Raw genomic sequence first — 11,392 nt, 5'->3', positions numbered from 1 at the left:
TCTAGAGAAGACAGCTTCAAAAGCTTGTTGCTGATAACTTGCATACCAGGAGAAGTTGCTTCTCAGTGATGAATCTATTCTAAATTTGTCTCAATTCCAGAGGAGCAGTTTATAGTGCTATATTTTATAGAAGCTTTTATTTTAAAAAATAACCTTTTCTTGCTTTCTGAATGTTAAGTTTCACTTGGGAAAATTCTCTCAGTGGCTCTGGGTTTTGTTTTGTTTTGTTTTCTCTTTCAAGTAGAATCACAAGCTGCTGAAAGGTCCTAATTTAAGTTCAGTGGGATGACAGGGCCCCACAAATGATGTCCGCAGAAACAACTATTGGTGAAAGCTACACATCAGATCTTTTATTCGATTTCCTTTGTGAGGGTGAAAAACACCAAACTCTGAACATTAATAAGCTTAACCTCAAAATAGTGTGAGAAACTACAGAACTTAATATCTTGATTTAGGGTAAACATGGGGATATATATTTATTATTTAGGGCAAACATGGGGATAAAGTTGTGAGGATACAATGAGAATGGCAGACAAAAAGAAGAGTATGGTGGACATCATCTCCTATTTTGTGAAAGAGTCTAAGTAATCAGTGGATGCCACCCAAAGAAAATCTGTGTGGGTACAAGATATAGAAATAATTAGTAAGAGGCACCATTATCACATAATATAGGAAATTTTCTGGAATGTATATTCTGAGCATTTTCATTCCCCAATGATATAGATGTAAGATATGTGGAGGACGGGTAATTGAAGCAGTTTCTCATCATTTTCTCAGATACCCAAGCTGGGTATAGAGAAAATAACTGACAATCAGACCAGACTAAGAGTACACAAATAAGGTGGCATATTTCTGGTATATATACATTTTTCTGTGTGTGTTTCATTATTTTTTAACAGTTGTGAAATGTACAGTTTTTGTACAATGGATGACTAGTAGTAATAGCTGGAACAGAAAAGGTATCTCTTTATTTTACTTTTATACTTTGATCTCTCCTTAGAGAGATAAGCCTGGAACTAGACCACAGTAAGATGATATTTTTGGCCCATGTAAATTCAAATTGTTCCTTTTTCCTAAAAGTCCACTGGATGTCAAAAGTCTGTATTTTCAGCTATGTGACTTTCCAATGCATATAGCAGTTTTAACGGCTCTAGAATGCTAGAAAACTTGCCTTTAAGAAGAAATTTAAAAATAAATAGTTTATTTAAGAAAAACAATACCAAATAAGTTCTACCTGGAAATAAAAGTTTGTTTTGTTATTTGTTTGTTTCTTCTGAAGAACCTAAGAAGAGCCTGTCGGTCTTAGGGATGAAGGTAAATTTCATACAGATGTCCCTTCTGATATGCAGATCTGTCCTACTCATGTCTGAACTAAATAGAAGTTATTAAGCATCATGGTGAGAGGTGTACATAAATAGTTGAAGTGCCAACACACCAACCAGTATGGCATCTGTAAAATACACTGTTTACATAACGTCAGTTATAACGTTGCTGAAGATCACCAGGTCTAGTGCATGTTTTGGTCTATGTGACATTGCAGTACCAACAAAAGTCATGCTCAAAGTCAGTGTGAGTATGCCAGTGGAAATGCTGCCATTTGTTTCAAATTCTGTTCCCAGTTCTGTAGTGACTGAAAGTATTTCTTTGTTGCACTACTGCATAGTGAATTTTGTATAAAAGAAGGGTTGTAGATTTGTATACAGGCTCTTCTTTCATGAGAAGACTACTCCATCCCTGAGATGTGCAGCTGAGTAAGCTAGGATGGATGTCACGAGTCAGTTTAATCAAGAGAATCAGAGACAGCACAGGAGGTGCAAGCAGTTGGGGAGACATATTGTAATTCAAGGTGACCTTTACAGGTCTGGAAGAAAAGATGAAAAATCAGAATGCAATTCAGCAAGAAAATGCATCCTGAACTCATATAGTTGCCAATTTTAATCTACATGCAAGCTGGAAGATGACTGGTAAAAAAAGTAGTTGTGTAGAAAAGGACCAAAGTGCTATACTGGGGTTCAAATTGACCACAAAATTGCAAAATCATAATACAATGGGGAGAAAATGAAGTTATTCTGGGATGTATAAATACGTTGAATTAAATATCCTTGAAATAATCCTTCTTTTGTACTCAGGATAAACATGATCTTGTCTGGAACACTCTGTTTCCAGGTCGAGGAACATGAGCATACATTGGAGAAAGTCCCCATGTGAGCAACAAGGAGGCTCAGTAAACATGTTTTCTGGATATGACTGAAAGAGCTATGTTTGCTTCATTTGGGGTGAGAATTATTAGGGGAGTTTTGATGTCAGGCAAAGAGGAGGATAACATTGTTTTGAGGTATATTGATAAGTGGGATGAAAGCTGGTAAACATCTGGGAGTAGAAGGAAGACCAATGAAGGAACACCAGCATTCATGATGTATGAAGACAGGATGAGGGAGCTGATTGTTTTCAGCCAGAGGAAGAAAAACCTAAGAAGGATATTATTTTTATCACCAGTTATATATTGGGTGGTTGCAGATAAGAGAATTTCACAGAATCATTGAATCACAGAACTGTAGGGGTTGGAAGGGACCTCGAAAGATCATCGGGTCCAACCCCCCTGCCAAAGCAGGTTCCTCAGAGCAGGCTGCCCAGGTAGGGGTCCAGACAGGCCTTGAATATCTCCAGAGAAGGAGACTCCACAACCTCCCTAGGCAGCCAGTTCCAATGCTCCGTCACCCTCACCGTGAAGAAGTTCTTCCGCATGTCAGTGCAGAACTTCCTGTGCTCTAAACTTCCTGTGCTCTCACTCTTCTTTCTCAGAGATGGCCAGCAACAGAAGGGACAACAGATATAAGTTATAGCCAAGCAAATTCCATCTAGATATGAGAAAAAGAATACTCATGATGAAACTGCTAAAGTTCAACTGGACAAAGCCCTAAGCAATCTTATCTATCTTTCAAGTTAGCCGTGTTCTGAGCAGAAGGTTAGACTATAGAATTCCAGAGGTCCCTTCCCACCTAAACATCTCTGCAATTTTATAAAGAGAAAATCAATTTAGAAATCAGGTTACTAATCCTTTTCCCTTCCCTTCCCTTCCCTTCCCTTCCCTTCCCTTCCCTTCCCTTCCCTTCCCTTCCCTTCCCTTCCCTTCCCTTCCCTTCCCTTCCCTTCCCTTCCCTTCCCTTCCCTTCCCTTCCCTTCCCTTCCCTTCCCTTCCCTTCCCTTCCCTTCCCTTCCCTTCTCTTCCCATTCCATTTTATTTTATTTTATTTTATTTTATTTTATTTTATTTTATTTTATTTTATTTTATTTTATTTTATTAAATAGTAAGATTAAGAAGAGCGTGAAATAGATTATGTGGGGACAGTGAGGTCTCAGCTGGCAGAGTTCTTTAAGAAGAGGATAGACTAAGGTCTATCAAGAGAGCATAGTTAATACTTCAGGGCTGAGGAATGGTCTATATGGTATCTTGCAGCACCTTTCAGCCCTGTTGTCTCTGATTCTCTGAGAAAGGTAATAAGGATGTTTCTGTCCAAACCTTTGCAGTTTGATCTTTCTCTTTGGTGTATCTGTTTGTCCTAGCTGTAGGGGAGAATGGCAGAAATGGTTTCTGGACTAAAGTAGTGGATGCCTTATATGGCACTCCATAAATTTTATTGGATCTTGGATATGGCAAATCTTGGTGGGCTGGAACATAAATTTCAGGCATTGGGCCCCTTTAAATCCTCAGCTGCAAAAGTTAAGTGATGACAGGAATAGCTCAAGCTTTTCCTTGCTTATGTTTAAAAGACCGTCCTGTATGTAGAGAAAGCCAGACATATGAATGAAACAATTTAAGGCAGAAAACAAAACCCACTATTTCCTCTAGTTGGATGTAACAGTAGTATGAGACTTGGGAACATCAAGACTCAAGAACACACTTGCTCTTTAGATTGTATTGTATTAATTAATAGGCCAAAGAATGCCAATCCTCAGAAAAGGAAAATGTTTATCACCTACAGTCATGTAGTCATAATGCACAGTGTTAATGGCAAGCACTAGAGGTACATTTGCTTCAAATAGTCTTTTTCCAGTGATGTCTGTATTTGTCTGTGCAAAAAGAAGTGCCCCAATACCCAAGGTCACCCTGGTATTCCAGGATGAAAACAAAACAAAACTGTAGTCACCATTTTATCAGAATTTTGCTAATCATGTGAATGAAGAGAGGTTGCCTGTTATAGACAGAAAAAAAGATGAGACTGAAATCATGTGAGCATTACCTGAACCATTCCCTCATCTTGCATGCTGTCCCATGTGCTAGAGGAATAAAGCAAAATGGGGTGAAGTGCTTCCCCTGGGGGAGAAGACTCATCAAAAATCATTTTAAACAGTCTGTAAAAATTATTTGTCTTTGTATATATCAGTAGCTTGCAGGCAGATTGCCTGTCACTTTTCCAAATAAATAAATAAATAAATAAATAAAATAAAAATTAACAGCTTGTTTTAACTGTTCTTTATTATACAACCTTTTTGTATCCATCCCCTTTTGTTCTGTTCCCAGTTTCCAAAGGGTTATGTTGTGTCAGAGCAATGCTTTTTCTTCTGCCAGACTACGTGCAAGTTTTAGTATACATCAGTGCCATGTGTTCTTCACTTCAGAATGAGGAAGGCAGAGTCTTATCTGGGATTTATTCTTATTCTGTTCCCTTTGTGCACTTGAGATGAAAAACTTTGTGAATTATTTTGACAAACTATATCTGGTGAAACCAGTCAACTCTGGGCTAAACATAAACCATATATAATGTATATATATATATAACATACATATAACATATATTAATATGTTTTTATAATATTTGATGTAATTGTATGCAAGCAGAGTATCACACTTCCAGTGGCCTTACAGGGAGACTTTTTTGAGTGAAAATTTCATGTGTTTCCAGAGGTTTTGCATGAGTTTAAAGTTTTGTTTTAGTTTTTGCTTTGTTTATCAAGTGTGGATTTTGTTTTTTTTTTAATATATCTTTATTTCTTAGTGATTAGGTTCTCACTCAATGTAAAATTTACACTGTGGTGTTAAGATCCCCTTTAACACCCACTAAAAATCACAAGGTATATTCAAGTTTGTATTAAGAAATGGAAAACTGTCCAGAAGTTAGGGTTTTTAAAGTTCCATATTTGCCTTGTGAATAGAAGGGAGTCGATACCTGTTAGGGAAGAACCAAAGGAAGAATTTTACCTCTACTTACTTTTTCTTCTCTTTTCAGAATTGGTTGTCATTGTAGGTAGAAAATAGTGAATTCATGGCAATGAGTCTGAGAGGACACGGGGGCCTTTCTTAGTAATGTCCTTGTTGTCAGAATTTGTCAGGCTAAGGCAGCATAAGGTAGTGAAGGTAAAGTTTCACGTAATTGTTCCATGAATGGAAGATCAAGTGCCGGCTTGGAGGCCAAAACTATACACAGAGATATTTCAGATGTGGTGCAGGTTAGTTATGACCTTTTTGTTTCTGAAAGGCTCTTCATGTTGAGAGTTTTCTCATTACCAGCTATGTCTTTTAAGGGGTTTAAATTTATTTGGGGATTGGAGGTCCACAGACTGTATGTCTTGTTGTGATATCTCAGTAGCAGTGAGGTTAATGTAGTTCTTATGCTGATGTAGGTATGCAAAGTTAAATAAGACAGCAATTTATCTGTAAGCAGCAACATGATTGCAGTAACACAGCTTACAGCGTGGGCTATTTAACAAGAGCAGCGTATACATTATTTGCTGCTAAACATGCCATATTTACAGTGAAGAAATGGTCCCAGCTTTCTTCCACAAGCAGTAACTGTCCATAGCCCAGTAAAATAAGAAGGAAGGAAGCCCATATGCATGTGGAACTCTCTTGAATGAATAGTTCCTTCTTTGGTAAAGACAATTCCTGTGTCTGGAGCTTGACAAAGATGTATAGAAAAGTCTGAAGAGGGTGAAAGAGATGACTTTTCCTCATCAAACGTAGAAACAGAAAATTACAAATACTTGGAATCTGGCATCACCTGAACATCTACTGACTAGACAGAAATATGAACATTTCTTTCTGGAAAACAAAAACAAACCTTCTGCTATATTTTAGTAGAAACTTTTTTTTTTTTTTTTCTCCCCTCCTGATTTTTCACTACATGAGCAGGAATAATTGGGGGGCTTAAGCTTTGATGGTCACAGAAGTTTGTTCCTGTTTCCCTATGTCTTGAATATGACCATGTGAACTTCATGAAAGTTAGGGTTATAGTTTACAAGGTAAGAAGACAACTTCTTTACATGTTACAATTCTCCTGATTTTAATACAGAGAAGTGTCAGGAGTTAGTAAGTAGTGTTGTGATGAAACATCAAAAGCTGATTATGTTTCTTCAGTATGTTATATGATGAAACACTGCCATCACAACCTTCAAGAAATGTATAGTATACAGATGCATACATCTTGCACTAACTGACAAGTGTGGATTAGTGCTGTGATGGCAAAACTAAGTTTCAGGGGCCTTTGAAATTAAGTTGATTGAGACTTGCATTTCTTAAAATCAGCTTTCATGCTGCTCTGTGGTCACTTGTCTCTGATTCTGACCAATGATATGTGATATAGCCTGCTAATGTTTTGGAGAGGTGAAAGCCAAAGACTGGTGTGGAGTTTCAGTAAAGTGATTTAGTAAATTAACATTAATGTGACCTGTAGTTCCTCTGTCAAATAATAGGTTAGCTAATGAATTTGAATATGTATTATCTGAAAGATGAAAGCTAATCTTAGCATCTGAATAGGACCTGGAAACTTAACATGTTTTTATTGAGCTTCAGTCTTCTTATCTTATCTGGTGAATAATTCATGTCCTGAAAGTGCCTATGGTAGAACAACTGAATGAACACATGAGACAAAAACAGAGACATTTACCTCAACCCATTCCCACCTTAAAGTAAATGTTCAGATTAAAAGAAGACTCGGAAAGCAATATTCTTAAGCATTCAGTAATTCATAGTATCTTGATGTAACCTTCTGTCTAAGGGTGTGGAACATATCTGTACCAGAAAATACAACAGGGATATGAGGCAGTGTTTGAGGCAGAGAATGGTATAGTTTCCTACACAGACAGAACTTTACTGTACAGTGAGATCCTCCTGAGCCCACTGATAAGACTGTGCTAAGAGTTTTACTACATGCATGTAACATTATCCCAACCTAGGTAAAAGATAGGTGAGAACAGCTACAATGTGGATGTAGGGATTACACATTTATTTCAATATAATACTGATGTGTATATTTTTAATTAATAGCTCATGCAGCTGTTGCCCCAAATTCTCAGAGGTTAACATATCAAAGTGAGCTAATCATAATCTGGGACCATGACCAGAATAGGTCTGTGGAAAGAAAAGGATTGTTTTCTCCTTATGCTTGTTGAATGTGATGAGGAATGCTTCTACTAGGAACTAGGCTGAGATCACAGAGTTTCTTTTTAGAACATGCATCAGCCAGGAACAGCCAGGTGTCTGGTTCTAATCCAGGTTTGACCTCACTTTAAAAAGCTATGGGGCTGACTAGCAATTCTCAGGCATATTCAATCTTTCAGCATGATGCAGTCTGTTGTAACTAATCTCCTCCTTTCTGGAAACTGGTTAGTGGAGAAAGACTGTATGATTTTCTTAATGAGATAAAGTAAAGAAAATGCTGTTAAAATGCATGTATAATTAATTGTACTGTTTGAAAATGTCCACTGAAATTGACGCCATGAATAAAACCAGTTTTTTATTCAGAAAGTAAAACGTAGAATTAAACACAAATCTATTGATATACCAAGAAAATTATTCCTGATATAATGCCAACATCAATAATTATAAAAGGGAGACAGCAGGCTAAAAGGCATGGCTGGCAGCAGTTTAAAAATATTTGTCCTTGGTAGAACTAGAGACTGATTTTAGTTTAAATTTAGATTCCAAAGAAAACTAGCATCTCAAAGGGCATAGCATGAAATCTAAGGTTTTATTTGTTGCAAATCAGAACAAACAAAACATAATAGAACAAACTTACATTTTCTTGAAAATCTTGTTACAATGCTGCAGTCAAATGCATGAGTCAATTCAGTTTACACTGGATTAGTATTTAGTCTAATAAACCACAAGAAGTGAGAAGGTAAAACAGCAACATAAGCCTATGGAGTTGCAGGCTTGCTTAGCAGGTACTGCCCAAAGCAGTGTCAACCAATGCCTCAGAGGATTTGATCTTAATGGCTGCTAGTTTTCTCAGATGCGTTCCTGGCAGAGCACTTGAAAGTTTATTATTATTTTTTTTCTGCATGAGACTTAACAAGGTTTACACAGAATGTCATCAGTCAAGGCATGATGCTGTCATTTGCAAAAGAGTTTTTGGGTCTTTAGCTATGCCAGTGATTATAACTACCCCTTCTGAATCAGAATGTTTTTAATCTCTATGGTGGCATTATACAAAGTTACATTTGAACATCAAGTGGTTAGTGGTGGGAGAAGGCTTTCAGAGCACAGATCTGAATGGAGGAAGTTGAAGCTTTCAGCAGATTTCAGGTTATAATTCTTTGAAGGAAGTTTCTATGTAATACTAGACTGCCCTGTCTTGGAGGAAGAGATTACTGTCTCAGGAAGAGATCATTTGCTGAGGAAATTGGCTCTGGGGCAGACATGTTCTGCCGTGGAGCGGGGGATCGGGACTGGCAGGGCTTTTTTTCCAGCATTGAGGCCCCTTGAGGCAGCAGAGGTTGCTGCCAGGGCCCGGCAGCCCTCTCGAGGGAGGCTGATGAGGCACAGGCGGAGCCAGCAGCACCCCCTCTACCCTGGCATTCAAAGGCAGCCCCGAGGGAGAGCGGTGACCAGGGTGGACAAACAGGGCAGAGTGCAGCAGTTTGCGTGGGCAGGGCGCGCTCAGGAAGGGCAGAGCAATCCTCCCCACCCATGGGAACAACACATCTAACGGCTGTTGACCACTAGCTAGGCCGCAATGGACTCCTCAACCCTGGAGGGAGGAGAAAGAATCTGGGAAGTGGAAGTGGAGATCTCCCCCCTTGTTGACAAGAGCATCTGAGAGGGCTCAACGCACACAAATACATGGATCCTGATGGGATGCATCCATGTGTGCTAATGGAGTTGGCAGAGGTGATCGCCGAACCGCTCTCTATCATCTTTGAAAGGTCCTGGAGGACAGGAGAGGTGCCTGAAGACTGGAGGATAGCCAATGTCACTCCGGTCTTCAAGGAAGGCAAGAAGGAGGATCTGGGAAACTACGGGGCAGTCAGTCTCACCTCTGTCCCTGGAAAGGTGTTAGAACAGCTTGTTCTGGATGCCGTCTCCAAGCAATTGGAAGATAAGAAGGTTATTAGGAGTAGTCAGCATGGACACACCAAGGGGAAGTCGTACTCCACCAACCTCTATGCCTTCTATGATGTCTTCTATGATGGCATCACCAGCTGGGTAGATGAGGGGAGAGCAGTGGATGTCATCTACCCTGACTTTAGCAAAGCTTTTGATACTGTCTCCCATGACATCCTGATAGCAAAGCTGAGAAAGTGTGGGATAGAGAAGTGGACAGTCAGGTGGGTTAAGAACTGGCTGACTGGCCAAGCTCAGAGGGTGGTGATCAGCGGCATAGAGTCTGGCTGGAGACCTGTGACTAGCAGTGTTCCCCAGGGGTTGGTGCTGAGTCCAGTCTTGTTCAACATCTTCATCAATAACCTTGATGAGGGAATCATCAAGGGCAGATGATTAGCAAGTACACGCTGCTCTCAGCAAGTACGCTGATGAAACAAAGCTGGGAGGAGTGGCTAACGCGCCAGAAGGCTGTGCTGCCATTCATCGAGACCTGGACAGGCTGGAGAGATGGGTAGGAAGAAACCAAATGAGGCTTATTACAGCAAGTGTAGAGTCCTGCACCTGGGAAGGAAAACCCACAGGTATCAGTACAGGCTAGGCGATGACCTGCTGTTGAGGAATGCTGAGGAGAAGGACCTGGGGTCCTGGTGGATGACAGGCTGACCATGAGCCAGCAGTGTGCCCTTGTGGCCAAGAGGGCCAATGGGATCCTGGCGTGCATTAAAAGGAGTGTGGCCAGCAGGTCAAGGGAGGTGATCCTCCCCCTCTACTCTACCCTGGTCAGGCCTCACCTGGAGTCCTGCGTCCAGTTCTGGGCTCCCCCGGTACAAAAAGACAGGGATCTCCTGGAAAGAGTCCAACGGAGAGCCCAGAGGGCCACAAAGATGATACGGGACCTGGAGCATCTTCCTTACAAGGAAAGGCTGAGGGATCTGGGTCTGTTCAGCCCAGAGGAAAGAAGACTGAGAGGGGATCTAATCAATGTGTATAAATACCTGAGGTGTGGGGGACAGAGGGATTTGGCCAACCTCTTTTCAGTGGTTTGTGGGGACAGGACAAGGGGTAATGGCCACAAGATAGAGCACAGGGAGTACCACACCAACATGCGAAAGAATTTCACAGTGAGGGTGAAGGAGCACTGGAACAGGTTGCCCAGGGAGGTTGTGGAGTCTCCTTCTCTGGTGATGTTCAAGGCTTTTCTGGATGCCTGCCTGTGCAGCCTGCTCTAAGGAACCTGATTTGGCAGGGGGGTTAGATCCAATGATCTTTCGAGGTCTTTTCCTGCCCCTTCAGTTCTGTGATTCTATCCCTCTCTGCCATTGTAAATTAGTTACTTGAATCACTTTCTCCAGCCTGCTTTCAGATGGCATTGTTCCCCATTGATTCAAAGTCTTGTTCAACCAGGGAATTAGGTTTATCTACAAAAAGAACCGGCTCAGAAATGGATTAGTCACAGAAATTTACAGAAACTAAGTATGGGAAGGAACCACTGAATAAAATACAAAGGAAAAAAATATTAAAATAAAGTTAAATGAGAGCTTCAATGCTCAGATTGCACATTGACTCTTGGTATATAAAATTATGCAAGTCTGGCATAGTTCTGTTGTCCACATAGTAGGTTTATCTCCCCTGCACTGATCAACATTTATAAGTTTGTTTGAGAAGGACATTTTTTTTTTTAATATTTTAATCACTAAAATGTGTTCCTTTTTATTATGACAATGAAGAAGAACAGAAAAAAGGATCCTAATATAGATGTTTTTCTATTAATACTTGTCCTTCAAGCTCTTTAATTCCTTCAACTGCTACTTTCCTAGTATTAGTCCTAGCAATTTTGCTAACAGTAAAATAAAGCATTTCAAGTTGTTGGGGTAGGCATGTTTGAGGATTTTTGGTTTAAGTGAGAAGCCCTTAAATTGTAGCCTGTATAAAATTGCCAGAGTAAAAGGACAGTAAAATTCAAATTTTTTGAAATTCCTGTATTTTGCATATACATCATATGGATATTAGATAATTATGTCAAAATGTATTAAGTCATCTGGTCTAATTCCAACAAACTTTCCATTCAGT

This window comes from Anas platyrhynchos, chromosome 1 (assembly GCF_047663525.1).
Source record: "Anas platyrhynchos isolate ZD024472 breed Pekin duck chromosome 1, IASCAAS_PekinDuck_T2T, whole genome shotgun sequence".
Taxonomy (NCBI): domain Eukaryota; kingdom Metazoa; phylum Chordata; class Aves; order Anseriformes; family Anatidae; genus Anas; species Anas platyrhynchos.
Note: the sequence above shows the minus strand (reverse complement) of the source record.